Source organism: Elaeis guineensis, chromosome 15 (assembly GCF_000442705.2).
Source record: "Elaeis guineensis isolate ETL-2024a chromosome 15, EG11, whole genome shotgun sequence".
Taxonomy (NCBI): Eukaryota; Viridiplantae; Streptophyta; class Magnoliopsida; order Arecales; family Arecaceae; genus Elaeis; species Elaeis guineensis.
In genome coordinates this window covers 55,850,983-55,867,081 of record NC_026007.2, presented here as the reverse complement: position 1 = coordinate 55,867,081, position 16,099 = coordinate 55,850,983, and the positions used below count along the sequence as shown (strand labels likewise).

The window sequence follows — 16,099 nt, the reverse complement described above, 5'->3', positions numbered from 1 at the left end:
AGCGTATGGACAATCCCAATATCGATGTCGAAGAAGAAGTTCATCAAGTCCAAGTTGATCATGAACTGAGTTGGATCGACCCATTCGTTGAGTACCTAACAGATAGAACTTTGCCGACCAACCTTGCTGAAGCATGTCGAATAAAGTGATTGGCGACTCGGTATGTACTAATCGATAATTACTTGGAGAGCAGGTCATTATCTTATAAAGTTCTCCAACAAGGATATTATTGGCCGACGATGCAAAAGGATGCTGTCGATTTAATGCAAAAGTACGATCAATGTCAAAGATTTATCAATATTCAAAGGCTTCTATCAAGTTATCTCACAACCATTTCAGCACCTTGGCCATTTGATCAATGGGGAGTCGACATGCTTGATCCATTTCCACCCACCAGTGGGCAAAGGAAGTTCATCATCATTGCTATCAATTATTTTAGTAAACGGATGGAAGCTGAGCTACTGGCATAGATAACAGAAAGAAAAACTACAGACTTCCTATAAAAATCGATCATTTGTTGATTCGATCTATCCCGAGTAATCATTACCGATAACGTCTAATAATTTAATAACGTCAAGTTTGAAGAGTTCTATGCAAAATATCAGATTATTCACAAACTTACATCAGTTGGGTGTCCGCAATCCAATGGAGAAGCCGAGGTGACCAATAAGATGATATTACAAGGTCTAAAGACAAGATTAGGTCAAGCCAAAGGTCAATGGGCCGATGAACTTTATAGCATACTTTGGTCTTATCGAACTACTTCTTAGATCCCAATCGGAGAAACTCCTTTCAAACAGGCATTCGAGACAAAATCCATAATCCTTGTGGAAATTGACCTATCATTGACTCGAGTAGAACAATACGATGAATCAATTAATTTAGACAAACGACGAGCCGACCGGGATTTGCTTGATAAAACCCAAAGGCAAACTCCACTAAGGATGGCATCATATTAACAATGGGTAGCCCGATATTATAACTTCTAGGTCAAGCTTAAGAACTTTCGAATAGAGGATCTTGTCCTTAGAAGAGCCAAAGTTTCTAAACTAACTGAGCAAGAAAAATTATCTCCAAATTGGAAGGGTCCCTATAAAGTTTCGAAAATACTTCGATCAAGGGCATATAAATTGAGAATTTGAATGGCACAAAAAATTTTCAGACTCAAAATATCAAAAATCTATGGATGTATTATCAGTAAGACTACTTGTTTTAAATATATCAAAAAAAAATTTTTCTACAATGCTATACCAATGAGTTCACATATTCAAAAATTCACTGAATAACATGGTCGACTAATGTTCGACCATATGATTACATCATCGACTGAAAACCAATGAAACATTATTCGGTTAACACCCAGTTAACAAAAAAATAAAATAAAAGCTCACATCTGATTAGCTAATTCAGAAATTAAAATATCCGAAAGATAGTTAGTCAGCCTTCATCCGACTGATTAAGGATCGAACGACGTAAAATGAATTAGAGAAACCCTCTCTCACTGAGTATATTCTAATAGTTGATTCGAAGGAATGATCTATAATAATCGACTAGTTGACTTAAAAAAAATTTTCTAAGTCAATCTCATCTGTTACAATTTACAACTCTTTGTCGACTATCATAGTTAGACATTTCACGATGAACTTGAAAAGATAGAAGGCATTGCATAAAGAGAAATTTAAAAAGGAAATTATTTTTATTCCAGAAGAGTTTAGTACATGATCAAGCGACAAAAGAAAAATACAAGGAGTTATAAGGATGATTTTCTTTTGGGTTGCCCACTTCCTCCTCACTCTCAGGACCTTCTTTTTCAGGGGCATCATCAGGCTGCAGCCCGCACAGGTCCAGTTTAGGCTGAAGACGACTGAGAGCCCTATTGCAGTCCTTAAAGCTGACTTGGTAGGCGATCGTGGAACCTTCAATGATTTCATACTCAAATTTTTGAGATGCCTAAAACTCGATCAGTGCTCGAGAAGCTACTTTTTGAGTCTGAGTTTCTGCCGCCAATATCTTTTCCTTTACTTCTTGGGTGGCCTTCTTAATGTCCTATCGTTTGCCCTTCTCCTCATCATAGGCAGGTTTTGTCGACTCCATCTTCTTCTTGAAGTCAACCCTCAGCAAGTTTAGTTCTTCATTATTTTTTCATAGCTGAGACTTCAAGTTGGCAGCTTTATCTCGGAAAAGAGCTAACTCGGTCTCCAATAGGGCAATCTTCTCCTGATATTTCTTTTTTCACTCCTCGACAACACGAAGAAGTTTCTCAGCAACCTCAGCCTAAGTGATTTATGTCACAAATTGACATAAAAAGTATCAATTAATATCTAAATTATCTAACTTTATTAAGAAATTGATACTTGTTATTATATTTTGCAGAAGAAGAGATCATCAATAGAAAGAACAAGGAAAGAAGATTCCAACGGCGCAAATTTTATGCAAAACGGAGTTAAATTGACCCAGGAATTGAAGAATGAAGAAAGAAGACTCAATTGGGTCAAACCCGAGTCAAATCAGATCAACATTGGTCAAAAATCAACTGATTTGGTGATCTGGTTAGCCGCCTGGTCCACAGCAACAGGCGCATGGACCATAGACCCATCGGCGCACCATAAACCCCCTAAAACCTCTTAGTCCCACATCGGAAGTTTTGAAAACCTTATAACCCCCAAATGCCTATAAAAAGCCCCCAAAGGCCCTTGTTTTATGTATTCTTCCTTCCGATCAAGCTTGTAACCCTAGATAGTGGGGTTTTTAGCTCTCTTTTCAAGCCTCGAGCTTTGAGGTTTTTGTAATAAATTTTTTTTATATATAAAATCTTCTTTTTATGCAATTTCATCTCTTTACATTATGCAATTTATTTTTCTTGCAATTAGGATAGTTTAATTTATGCAATTTAATTTTATGCAATTAGGTTAGTTTAAATTATGAAATTAGGGTAGTTTATTTTTCTGTATTTAAATTTTGTAAGTAGATTTAGATCATGTCTAGCTAAGCATCCCTTCTAGGGTTTGCGATGAAGCTAGATCATGAGTAGGGATTTTACATAGGGTTCTTTCTTTTTCTTAGGGTTTCTTTTTCTTCCTCTTTTGCCAAGAATTTTTGATGAACTACAGTTGGGTCAGAGTCCCTTCATAGTTCATGCTTGATTCAGTGCATAGGAGGAGAAAACCCTAAGGGATCCTAGTTACTACTCTCCTGTAAAGAATCTTGATGGGTTATCGTTGGGCCTTAGTCCCTTCATAATCTATGCTTGGGAAAGACAAGAGGAGTAGTCGTTAGGATCAATAAGAAAAATTCTAGGTAGAATTTCCTAATCTAGATCTAGTGGATTCAAAAACCCTAGATCCTTAGTCTTATTGTCTTTAGCAAACAACTTTCGACTTTCGATTTTTGTTAAAGCTCGCTTGAGCATAGATTTGAAAATCATTTTTAAAACCAAGTCTCTGTGGGATCGACCCGTACTCGCTGGTCGTGCTACTCTGCACACCGTGCGCTTGCGGTTTTATTTACAAATTTTAAGATTTGAACGATCAAGTTTTTGGCGCCGTTGCCGGGGATCTGGCGTTTTAAATTATTTTCAAATATTTGTTCTTCGTGCGTTATAACTCTCTTTTTTTTTTTTTTCTTTAGGTTTCTATATTTAGTTGGTGATTGCTGGAAAACTCAGGTACGCTTCTAATTTCTCTTTTATTATTTTTAGTTAATTACTTTTGCTTTTAGACCTAATCATTTGAATTTACTTAATCACAAAAAAAAAAAATATATAAAACAAAACAAAAGACATTTCATAATCGTGAAGTAAAATATCAAAATAAAAAAAAAAATTCTAAATTAAAATCTTTTACATTCTTGGTCATCTTGTTTATTTGTATTTGCATTTTCATAATTAATCTAAGGGCATCAACCCATTAACAAGATAAGGTGGGGATTTCATTACCCTTCCTTAGCCCAAAAACCATCTCCATCATATTGCATTACCTAGACTTTTAATCTTAAAATCAATTAGACGTCAACCTTAAGGAATTCGAGCTCAATAGGACAAGGAACCCTAAGAGTTCTACCAAGTTTGAGTTGTTTGATTAGTTGGTGTCTAGGCAAGTCCCTGAGGGTGGTTTGTTAAATTGGTTCAATTGCTGGCCTGGCCAACTCGTTTGGTGTCTAGAAAGGCAACGATGAGTGAACCTCCCACCTCTTATACTTACCTGGCTAACTAGTTGATCAATCTCCACTTGGAAGGTTTGAAGGGTCATCTTGGAACAGTTAGGAGCTGTCTAGATTTAGGTTAACCCTAGGATAGATTGAGTTTAATTTATTGATTCACTTGTTTGAAAAAAAAAAAAAATTTAAAATTTAAATTAATTTGGTTACTTTTCTTTAGATTTAGGACTCCTTAGGATCTTCTCTTTAGAACTTTTTCTCTTTTCTTTCTTTTTCTTATACATAAAAATTTTATAAAAAAAAAAAAAAAAATTGTATAAACATCGAGAACCGTACACCTCGTGTGTGGAGAAGAGTGTCGGGTCGTCTAGTTAGAATTGAGTCAACTCCTGTTGTTCCAATGGCTGAACCAATCCAACCCATGACCCTTAAGGATTTGTGTTATCCAGTTGGCTCCATCCAACCATCTTGTATCAGGTTGCCACAACCCACAGCTAACAATTTTGAAATCAAACCTCAAATCATAAATATGCTTCCAAAATTCACAGGATTAGAAGATGCTTATATATTTATTAGAGAATTTGAGGAGGTATGTGCAACCATGAAACTGCAATTAACAGAGGATGAGGTCAAACTTAGATTAATCAACTTTGCCCTTAAGGACAATGCTAAGAAGTGGCTTTATAGTCTGCCAAACTATTCTGTCACTACTTGGGAGGGCTTTGTGAGAACATTTTTAAAAAAGTATTTCCCCCATCATAAAACAGCTAGGATTAGGAATGAAATAAATCAATTTTACCAACTAGCTGGTGAATCATTTTGGAAGTACTTTGATCGTTTCAAGAATCTTTTGACCCAATGCCCACACCATGGAATAGAAACTTGGAGACTATGCCAGATCATCTATGAGGGGTTAGATTCAAACTCAAGAACCATGCTAGAGTCCATGTGCCAAGGCCAATTTATGGACAAAGAAACTACTGAAGCTTGGCAATTCTTAGAAGACCTAGCCGAGAAAAATTTACAGTGGGAAACAACTAGGGAACCTGATAAAGCTACACCTTCAAGAGGAGGAATGCATCAAATTCAACCAACCCTAGCATCAGAGGCCAAGATTGCAACCTTAACACGTAGATTGGAAGCCTTAGAATTACAAAGACCAGCCAATGTAAATCAAATATCTGCACCCATGTGTAAAGGGTGCAATGCACCAGACCATGTCTTAGAAGAATGTTCCTACTCGAATGAGTGTGCACAGGTGAATGCCACCTATCAAGGACCATTGAACAATCCTTATGCACCCACATATAACCCAGGTTGGAGGAATCACCCGAATTTCTCATGGTCCCAGAATCCTAATGTAGGTAATCCAAATTTCAATCAGCAAAATCTAAGGTCCAACCCAGTGATGAACAACCCGCCAGGCTTCCATGATAATGACAAAAAAATTACCTCTTTAGAGAAAAGCCTAGAAGCCATGATGAAAACACATACCAGCTTTATGCAAACTACGGGTCAACTCATAAATAATAACACCCAAGCTATAGCCCGTCTGGAAATGCAAGTAAGTCAGCTGGCTTCGACCATTAGTGAACGAGAACATGGTAGGTTACCTAGCCAACATGAGCCAAATCCTAGGAACCAAAATGGTCCACGACCCCAACAAGGAAACCAAGTTAATGGTATAAATGCCATTCATACCTTAAGATCAGGAAAACAAATAGACAATAAGGTAGTTGCACTTGATGATATAGATGACTCATCTGCCGAGTCACCTTCTAAAACTACTACCTTTCAACCTCAAGCACCAGAAACTGAAAATTCACCTAGTCCAGTACTTAAAAGTCCTAGAGCTCCTTTTCCAAACAGACTGAAATCCAATAAATCTGAACATTTAGACAAAATTTTAGAGGTATTTAAACAAGTCCAAGTTAATATTCCTCTTTTAGATATAATCCATCAGGTTCCAACTTATGCCAAATTTTTAAAAGATCTCTGCACTAGGAAAAGGACCACTAATGTACCAAAGAAAGCATTTTTGGCTGCAAGTGTCAGTTCATACCTATCTAGCCATGTGCCAATTAAATATAAGGACCCTGGAGCTCCAACAATTTCTTGTGTTATTGGAGAAACCAATATAAAAAAGGCCTTGCTAGATCTAGGAGCTAGTGTGAATATCCTTCCATATTCAGTGTATGAACAACTAGGATTAGAAAAACTTCAACCTACTGGGATCACATTACAGTTAGCCGATAGATCTCTCAGGATCCCTAAGGGAATGGTCGAGGATGTTCTGATAAAGGTTGAAAATTTCATTTTTTCTGTAGATTTTATTGTTTTAGAGACTGAGCCAGTTGCGAATCCTAAAGGACATATACCTATCATTTTAGGAAGACCATTCTTAGCTACGGCCAATGCTGAAATCAATTGTCGAAATGGTCTAATGAAGTTATCCTTTGGGAATATGACCATTGAGCTTAATGTTTTTAACTTAGAACAGGAATCCTCTTCTCATGCTGATGTCAATGTAGTCCAAGATGGTATTTATGAATCCATTGACATTAGTGATGATGAAGTCGACCTAGAGTCTAACCCCTGGTTAATCCATGAGTCTGAGGATGTCAATGAAATACTTAAAGAAAATCAGATTAATCAGGAATCGACACTTCCTACTGAACCAATCATTGAGATGGTGAACTCATCACCTAAACCATCGATAGAGGAAGCACCCATTTTAGAACTTAAGCCCCTCCCAGAACATCTCAAGTATGCATATCTAGGACCCAAAGAAACTTTGCCTGTAATTATTGCATCAGACCTAGATCCCAAGCAAGAGGAGGAGTTATTGTCAGTTCTAAAAGCAAATCAAGAGGCAATAGGTTGGACCATAGCAGATATCAAAGGAATAAGCCCTTCTATAGTTCAACATAGAATATACTTAGAGGAAGAGGCTAAACCAACAAGAGAAGCCCAAAGAAGGCTTAATCCAGTTATGAAGGATGTAGTTAAAAAGGAGATTCTGAAACTCCTAGATAGTGGAATAATTTATCCTATTTCTGATAGCTCTTGGGTAAGCCCAGTTCAAGTAGTACCCAAGAAATCTGGGGTAACAGTGGTCCAAAATGATGCAAACGAACTTATCCCAACTAGGACCCAAACGGGATGGAGGGTCTGTATAGACTATAGAAAGTTGAATGCTGCGACAAGGAAAGATCACTTTCCTTTGCCATTTATTGATCAAATGTTGGAAAGACTAGCCGGACAAGAGTTTTACTGTTTTCTTGATGGATACTCCGGTTACAACCAGATCCCCATAGCCGCTGAAGATCAAGAAAAGACTACATTCACCTGTCCATTTGGTACTTTTGCCTATAGACGAATGCCCTTTGGACTATGTAATGCACCGGCAACCTTTCAGAGATGCATGATCAGCATATTTTCAGATATGATAGAACGATTTCTAGAAATTTTTATGGATGACTTTTCTGTTTTTGGTCTAACCTTCTCCGAATGTCTGAATCACCTGCAATTAGTTCTAGAACGATGTAAGGAGAAGCACCTAGTTCTCAACTGGGAAAAATGTCAGTTTATGGTCAAACAGGGAATAGTTCTTGGCCATGTCATTTCTAAAAAGGGGATTGAAGTGGACAAGGCCAAAATAGATCTAATTGCAAGTCTTCCACCACCTAAATCTGTGAAAGAAATACGTTCATTTTTAGGTCATGCTGGATTCTATAGAAGGTTTATTGCCAACTTTAGCAAAGTAGCACGTCCACTGACTAATCTTTTGGCAAAGGATACTAAATTTGAATTTACTCATGAGTGCTTGGAATCCTTTGAATTTCTAAAAAATGCACTTGTATCAGCTCCAATCATTCATCCTCCTGTCTGGTCTGAACCATTTGAATTAATGTGTGATGCGTCCGATCATGTTGTGGGCGCAATCTTAGGTCAACGAATAAATAAGCTGCCTAGAGTGATATATTATGCAAGTAAAACCTTAAATGATGCGCAGCTTAACTACACCACAACTGAGAAGGAGTTCCTTGCCGTTGTCTTTGCTTTAGAAAAATTTAGATCTTATTTGGTTGGGACCCACACCATTGTTTACACCGATCACTCAGCCATTAGACATCTCCTAGCAAAGAAGGATGCCAAGGCACGTTTAATCAGATGGATTTTGCTCCTTCAAGAATTTGACCTAGAAATTAGGGACAAGAAAGGCACTGAGAACGTTGTAGCAGATCATTTGTCCCGAATTCCAGTTGCACCATCTAGTGAACCACCCATTAATGAATCTTTCCCAGATGAGCAACTCATGTCTTTGTCTACTGAACCTTGGTTTGCTGATATTGTAAATTATTTAGCCATAGGCAAGATACCTTCTCATTGGACTAAGCAGGATAAATATAAATTCTTTGCCCAAGTGAAGTATTTCATTTGGGATGATCCTTATCTTTTTAAACAATGTCCTGATCAAATTATTAGAAGGTGTATCCCAGATAACGAAGTCATGAATATTTTATCTTTTTGTCATGATCAAGCATGTGGGGGTCACTTCGCGTCTAAGAAAACTGCTGCTAAGGTTCTCCAATGTGGTTTTTATTGGCCCAATTTGTTTAAGGATGCTCACGAATATTGTAAAAATTGTGCTCAATGTCAGAAAATGGGCCGAATCACCAAGCGACACATGATGCCACTCAACCCAATCTTGGTAGTTGAAGTTTTTGATGTTTGGGGGATCGATTTCATGGGACCATTTCCAAATTCCTTTGGAAATGAATATATTCTAGTAGCAGTTGATTATGTTTCAAAATGGGTAGAAGCAATTGCATGTAGAACACCCGATAGCAAAATGGTCATTAAGTTTCTTAAAGAAAATATTCTCTCCCGTTTCGGTATTCCTAGGGCAATCATTAGTGATCGGGGAACCCATTTTTGTAACCGACCTTTTGCAACATTGATGAAAAAGTATAATGTCACCCACAAATTGGCCACACCATATCATCCTCAAACTAGTGGGCAAGTTGAAGTGTCAAACCGACAAATCAAACAGATCCTGGAAAAAACTGTTAATGCCAATAGAAAGGATTGGTCTTTAAAATTAATTGATGCACTTTGGGCATACCGAACCGCTTTCAAGACCAATCTAGGAATGTCTCCTTATAGGATTGTGTTTGGTAAACCATGTCACTTGCCTATTGAGATAGAACACAAAGCCATGTGGGCCATCAAACAACTAAATACAAATTTGAACGATGCTGGAAACCATAGGAAGCTTCAATTGAATGAATTAGAAGAACTTAGAAATGAAGCCTATGAAAATGCAAGGATATACAAGGAACGAACCAAAGCATTTCATGATCAATCAATTATAAGAAAAACTTTCAATATCGGACAAAATGTGCTCTTATATAACTCTAGATTACATCTGTTTCCAGGAAAGCTTAGGTCTAGATGGACAGGACCATTTTTAGTAAAGGAAGTTTTTTCACACGGGGCTGTTGAGATTGAAAACCCAAGTAATGGTGTTATCTTTAAAGTTAATGGTCAACGATTAAAACCATTCTTGAAATTACCTGTCAAGACTGTTGAAGATGCCATGGTTCTTTATGAACCAACTTATTCTGATTAAGTTGCTTCGAGGTTTGGTCTGGCTGAAGACATAAAACTTAGCGCTTCTGGGAGGCAACCCAGCTTATTTAATTTCTAATGCTTTCTTTGTTTTCAGTTTGCTTAGGACAAATAAATTAGATAAACTCCATTGGGGACAATGTCGGTCAAGTTGAGGGGAGAGCTTGAACAAAATCAGGTGTTATCATTTCCTTTTCCTTCCACTATGAGTTATTTCTTGCATTTAATATATTATGTAAAAAAAAAATAAAAAAATAATAAAAATATATATATATATATATATGAAATAAATTAATCTATAAAAGAAATAAGAGTAAGTTAGAAAGTATTTGCTAATGTAGTGAGTCACGGAGAAGATTAGCTGGTTAGACTCTTGGTGGCTTAGGTCATTTAAAGACTATTAGCACTTCCAATTGCACATGCACACTAACAAGGTAAAGTAGGTGTTAATTGTAAGGCCAATTAAGGATTTGAGTATTATTTAAATTAGATAATTTTCTCTACACCCCAATTGAAGAAATTTGAATTTAAGGAAAGAGCTACCTGCCTGAAATAAAATGCAAAACACAGAGTAAATGTGGATTGCCCTAAGCCTAGTAACCGGGTCTCTTCACCTAAGTCAAGTGTTGAGATTCGCGTCAAACGGTGGTGGGAAGGCCAGGATGCTCAGCAAAAAAAAAAAAAAAAAAAAAAAAAAAAAAAAAAACAGTGTGAAAGCTACCTTAGTTCTTTGTTTAATCTGGGGTGTATAGAAAATTAATCGAACTAAGTTATGAAAAATGATACAATTGGCCTGTACAAGTTAATACTGAAATACTAAGTTAGTTATCACTCACACAAGTGCTATAAAACTTTAAGTGTACTCTAAGAAAGCTTCTAAGTAGACTGACTACCGATTCTAATTCGAAGCTCATTACTTAGTAATACTAGAAAACTTCTTGAATTTCGATCTTAAATTAATTTGCAAAGGAAGGATCTTTTTGGAATATGATCTTATTTTGGTACATTGCTAAGGGACTAGCAATGATTAAGTTGGGGGGTGTGATTTATGTCACAAATTGACATAAAAAGTATCAATTAATATCTAAATTATCTAACTTTATTAAGAAATTGATACTTGTTATTATATTTTGCAGAAGAAGAGATCATCAATAGAAAGAACAAGGAAAGAAGATTCCAACGGCGCAAATTTTATGCAAAACGGAGTTAAATTGACCCAGGAATTGAAGAATGAAGAAAGAAGACTCAATTGGGTCAAACCCGAGTCAAATCAGATCAACATTGGTCAAAAATCAACTGATTTGGTGATCTGGTTAGCCGCCTGGTCCACAGCAACAGGCGCATGGACCATGGACCCATCGGCGCACCATAAACCCCCTAAAACCTCTTAGTCCCACATCGGAAGTTTTGAAAACCTTATAACCCCCAAATGCCTATAAAAAGCCCCCAAAGGCCCTTGTTTTATGTATTCTTCCTTCCGATCAAGCTTGTAACCCTAGATAGTGGGGTTTTTAGCTTTCTTTTCAAGCCTCGAGCTTTGAGGTTTTTGTAATAAATTTTTTTTATATATAAAATCTTCTTTTTATGCAATTTCATCTCTTTACATTATGCAATTTATTTTTCTTGCAATTAGGATAGTTTAATTTATGCAATTTAATTTTATGCAATTAGGTTAGTTTAAATTATGAAATTAGGGTAGTTTATTTTTCTGTATTTAAATTTTGTAAGTAGATTTAGATCATGTCTAGCTAAGCATCCCTTCTAGGGTTTGCGATGAAGCTAGATCATGAGTAGGGATTTTACACTAAGCGTTAGTAGTCTAAGCCTTGTCTTCTAGCTGGCGATTGAGCCATCCAAAGGCGGTCAACCTTTTGAACAAAATCATTACGTCATGTGCCAGCTACAAAAATAAATCTTGCTAAGTCAATAGTTTGGTAGAAGAAATGATAATCAAATATTAGAAAGATAGTAAACTCATCGACATTAATGACACATAGGAGCCCAATATGATCTCTTCAATTGAGCGGACCTTCCTTTCTTTCCAGTCGGTAGGAAGCATCACCATTTTCATCAACTCCCTAGTAAGTCGATGATCTCGAAGCACCATGTCAGTCATCTTAATGCGTATTTCGAGGATGATGTATGCCTCTTCAGAAGAATTCAAAGGGTCGAGCTCGATAGTAAATGTGGGAGGCATTGGAGCCTTCCCTCGACCAGTGTCTCCACCACCATCGTTCGGTCGACATCCAACTCGTCCTATGTTGGTAGTGCCTGAACTGCACTGATGAGCCTCGTCGGGCCCTCATCGCCATCGATGACATCATCATCTTGTTTGATAGATACTACTAGAGCTGGTGGTGGAGATGAAGTCTATACTGATGGAGGGATTCGGGGTGGTGATGGCGACTGTGTGCTCCTCAGGTCCAAGAGAGAGATCCTTCTCGGGGCTTCTTCGATGGATCTGAGGAAGGTCTGTCAGGCCCAGAACCTGGCCTCTTCTTGACGGCATAGTGAATTGACTCTGTCAAAATCCTCAGGCCTACAAGCCAATGAAGAAAGTCAGTCCATGAATTAGAAGAAAATTGACAGAAAGATTTAGAAAATTCACAAAATGAAATCTACCTAAATGGTGGACTGGACTTATCCTGACATTATACAACGACTACTCCTCGAGGAGCTCCCATAAGGTGGGAACTTGGACGCCGAACAGTAAATCGTAATGCTCCCGATCTTCTTCAAGGACTACTTCATTCTTATTTAGAGAAAGGTTGGGAGTAGTCCAAACTCAACTAAAACCCCATGGATGGTCGGCGCTAACATAAAAGAATTTATTTTTCCATCCATGAATGAAAGAGAGAAGCCTGGTAATGAATTGACAATGATATCAGAGACTGAAAAACCACCATCCGCTTTTTCGAGGATGTTTCTTCAAGACAAAAGGGCACAAAAAAGGAAAATCCTCGGTTCAAAATGGAGAAGGTGGCAAAGAATAACAAAAGAAGAGAGAATCCTAATGGAATTAGGGGTAAGTTGAGTGAGAATGACATTATACAAGTCGAAGACATTGGTAAGAAAATGATGCATAAGAAATCAAAGTCCCAAGCGAAGAAACTCCTCACAAACGGTAATGTAGCCATCTAAAGGATGGACAATCCAACTATCTTCGTCAGGTGACAACAGTCGATATCGACTAAGGATGTGATAATGATCCCTTAGCCACTATACGTCGGCCTCAGACAACTAGGACCTCTTATAAAGAGGTCCAAAAAGATTCTCAGTAGCTGACTGATCATCCAACTTCTAAGGACCTAGACGGTTCTATCGAGAAGAAGCAACATCCTCAGGAGCATCTCAAGGAACATCCTCGATCTTCCTCCGAACAATCAGAGTTTGAGAATGCTGGTCTCCCATAATATTCTCATCTTCGGATTCTCTCCCAAACGAAGCTATTCCTAAGAAAAAATCCTAAGAAATTGAAAAGGATGGGAAAGGAAGAAAAGTTCGACCTTAAGAAACAATCGACGAAGATGAAGAAGCCGACGACGATGAAGCTCAGAATGGCCTCAAGGAGATGAAACCTACACGCAACTAAGGCTGAAAAAGTTGGACTAGAGGCAAAAACTCTAAAACCAGAAAAAGACTTGAAGGGAAAAAGATTCCCTATTTATAGGCACACTTGACGGTCGTGATCAACGTAGAAAATCCTACCGTCATTGAAGATTCTGACACATGGCCGCAATCCTGGCTGATTATTTTTGTGACTCTTCAACGCACCACCTTGTGATTTTGCCAAATAAGCCAAATCTGGATAAAAATTGATTGAACAAATAATCGGCTGACATGTGGTTGACTCAGACTACTCGAGAATCATTATTCTATCGTCTGATCTTCCATAATCATTATGGAAGCCTACTTCGGATGATTCACAACATTAACTGCTATACGTCCTATGAGGTGACAGGGCCGACGTGCATCTTACGAATCTACAAAATGACTGCATGCTTCACGAAATGATCGAATGATTGGATGTCATTTTTCGAGACGATAATAAATGAAGTTCGTCGAAAAAAATAACTCAGATCCGTACACTGATTAACTCCTTTCGTCCGATCATGCTACAGCATCGAACTCAGGAGCCAGGAGTAAGTGTTGGGATAGATCCTCATCACTTATCCGACTAACATTTGTCCTCATCTCCCTACCGACTAAGTATATAACCTGACGAATTGAGCCGACTTAAATCAACGAAATAAGACTAAGTCGGGATTTGACCGACTAAGTTCAACACACTATTAATGTTTGACTAACGACTTCTTCGATATTTTACCGACTATTTTGATTCCAAAAAAATAAGAATCGAGCAACAATTATTCGGAGCAGGTATTAACTATCCATGATCGTGGGATGTAATAATTGCCCACAAATGGTTCGTTACTTGATTTTGATGATGGTTAATGAGATAACCGCCCACTAAATGTCATGATCCCCACATTCCAAACTTTAGGGATAGGAGTTACACAATAACGACACTCTTCATCCTATATAAAGTGGTAAGCAGGGAGACTGGATAAGTTTTCTGATCACAAATTTATAGCTCTCGCTCTTTGGCTCTTTCAATTATTCTCTTTTTCTGACTAATTTAGACATCGGAGGATCCCCCACCGGACAACTTCTGGTAAGCAGATTTTACCTTGCAGGTTCCCTACCATCAAGCACTCAGATGCAATATTTTGGCTCGCAGCCGACCAACTTGCCAGAGATCAACGATAATGGAATCAATAATATAATAATATATAATCAATAATATAATAATATATAATCTATATAATTTTTTTAGTTTATATATGACCTCTTTATATTAATTTTAAGTATTGAGATCGTATTAGTTTAAATTAAATCATATTTAAAAATTAGAGGATCATTGTACTCTAACTGGAGCAAACATCGAAGATTCTTAGTTATATAGTCCATGATTATCAGCCTATTATTTTTTTAAAAAAAAATCAATAGTGGCAGTGAGCTCGACAATAGTGAAACTGATAACATCGAGCCCACATACTTCTCCATTATCGTTGCTATGTTTACAATGGTGGTCTTAAAATTTCTGAACTTGATCTGCTTTGTGACTATCTTCAGGTTTGGATCCAACCTCTCTGTTTTGGATACCACTATCATTTTTAGCTTTTTAAATACATCTAATGACTTGTTCTGTATCAGAATTATTACCTTCTTTGTCACCATGCCGAAAAGGTTAAATTAAATTACATTTGAAAATCAAAGGACCTAATTAAATTTTTTTTTTAAGTATAAGGACTATATAAGAATATTTGTAAAACTTAGAGAATAAAAAATATAATAGTATATAGATAATGAGGTGATATATGAGTGATAATGTATCACTTGATGATTGGACATTTCAAAAAAAATTCCATGGCAGATGCCACACATCACCCATATCATATCAGTGAAATAAAATTTTTGATCCATTATGTCACATCATCATCCATATGTCACATTACTTATGGGTACTGATGTATCACTTGGTGTTAAATACTTTCGAAAAAAATTTCACAACAAATGTCACATCATCATCTATGCCACATCGATAAAATAAAATTTTTTGATCCATTATGCTACATCATCATCCATATGCCATGTCACTTATGGGTACTGGCGTGTAGGGCTGGAAGTGGGCTCAGGCCGGCCTAAAGCCCATCGGACCGGCCCGACTTTGGGCCAGACTTCAGACTAGGCCTGAAACAGTTCAGACCAGATTTAGGTTGAATTATAGAGCCCATTTATCTTTCAGATCAGGCTCGGGTATATCCTTGGTCTGACCTGGGCTCAGCTCGAAGTTTAGCCCATCATTTGCGATCCGAACCCAGCTCGAATTTCAGCCGGTTAGCCCGACCCGGTTTCATCTCCTTAATTTTTATGAGTTACCCTCCGTGAGCGGATAGCTCCTGGCCTTTCATCTTCGATCTTCCGACTCTTTCCAAATTTTCCATTCAATGCCCTAGCCCCTGGCTGTGGACCGTGGTCCTTGTCCGTCCACCGGCCATCATCGTCTTCATCTTCTCCCATCATTGACAAAGGTGTCTTGTCTTCATCCATTGGCCACCAGTGTTCGTCGGACTTTCGGACGACCTTCATCATCTTCCGACTTCCATTTTCCACTAAAACATAGAGACCCATGGCGATGCTCAGGCGGAGAGATCTCTCATCATCTTCCATCTTTTAGTTTTTCTCTATCACCGACTCCAAGATTCTATCTTCCCCCATAGTCCAATTTTTATTTTTCATTTTTTCA

The 16,099-nt window shown here is 37.6% G+C and overlaps 1 non-coding gene across 1 annotated transcript; it reads right to left on the bottom strand.

The window, feature by feature from the left end:
• Positions 1–4,924: 4,924 nt before the first annotated feature.
• Positions 4,925–5,031, bottom strand: LOC140854176 (small nucleolar RNA R71). The gene has a single exon (XR_012137310.1). It is a non-coding gene; the product is annotated as a small nucleolar RNA R71 (small nucleolar RNA).
• Positions 5,032–16,099: the final 11,068 nt, after the last annotated feature.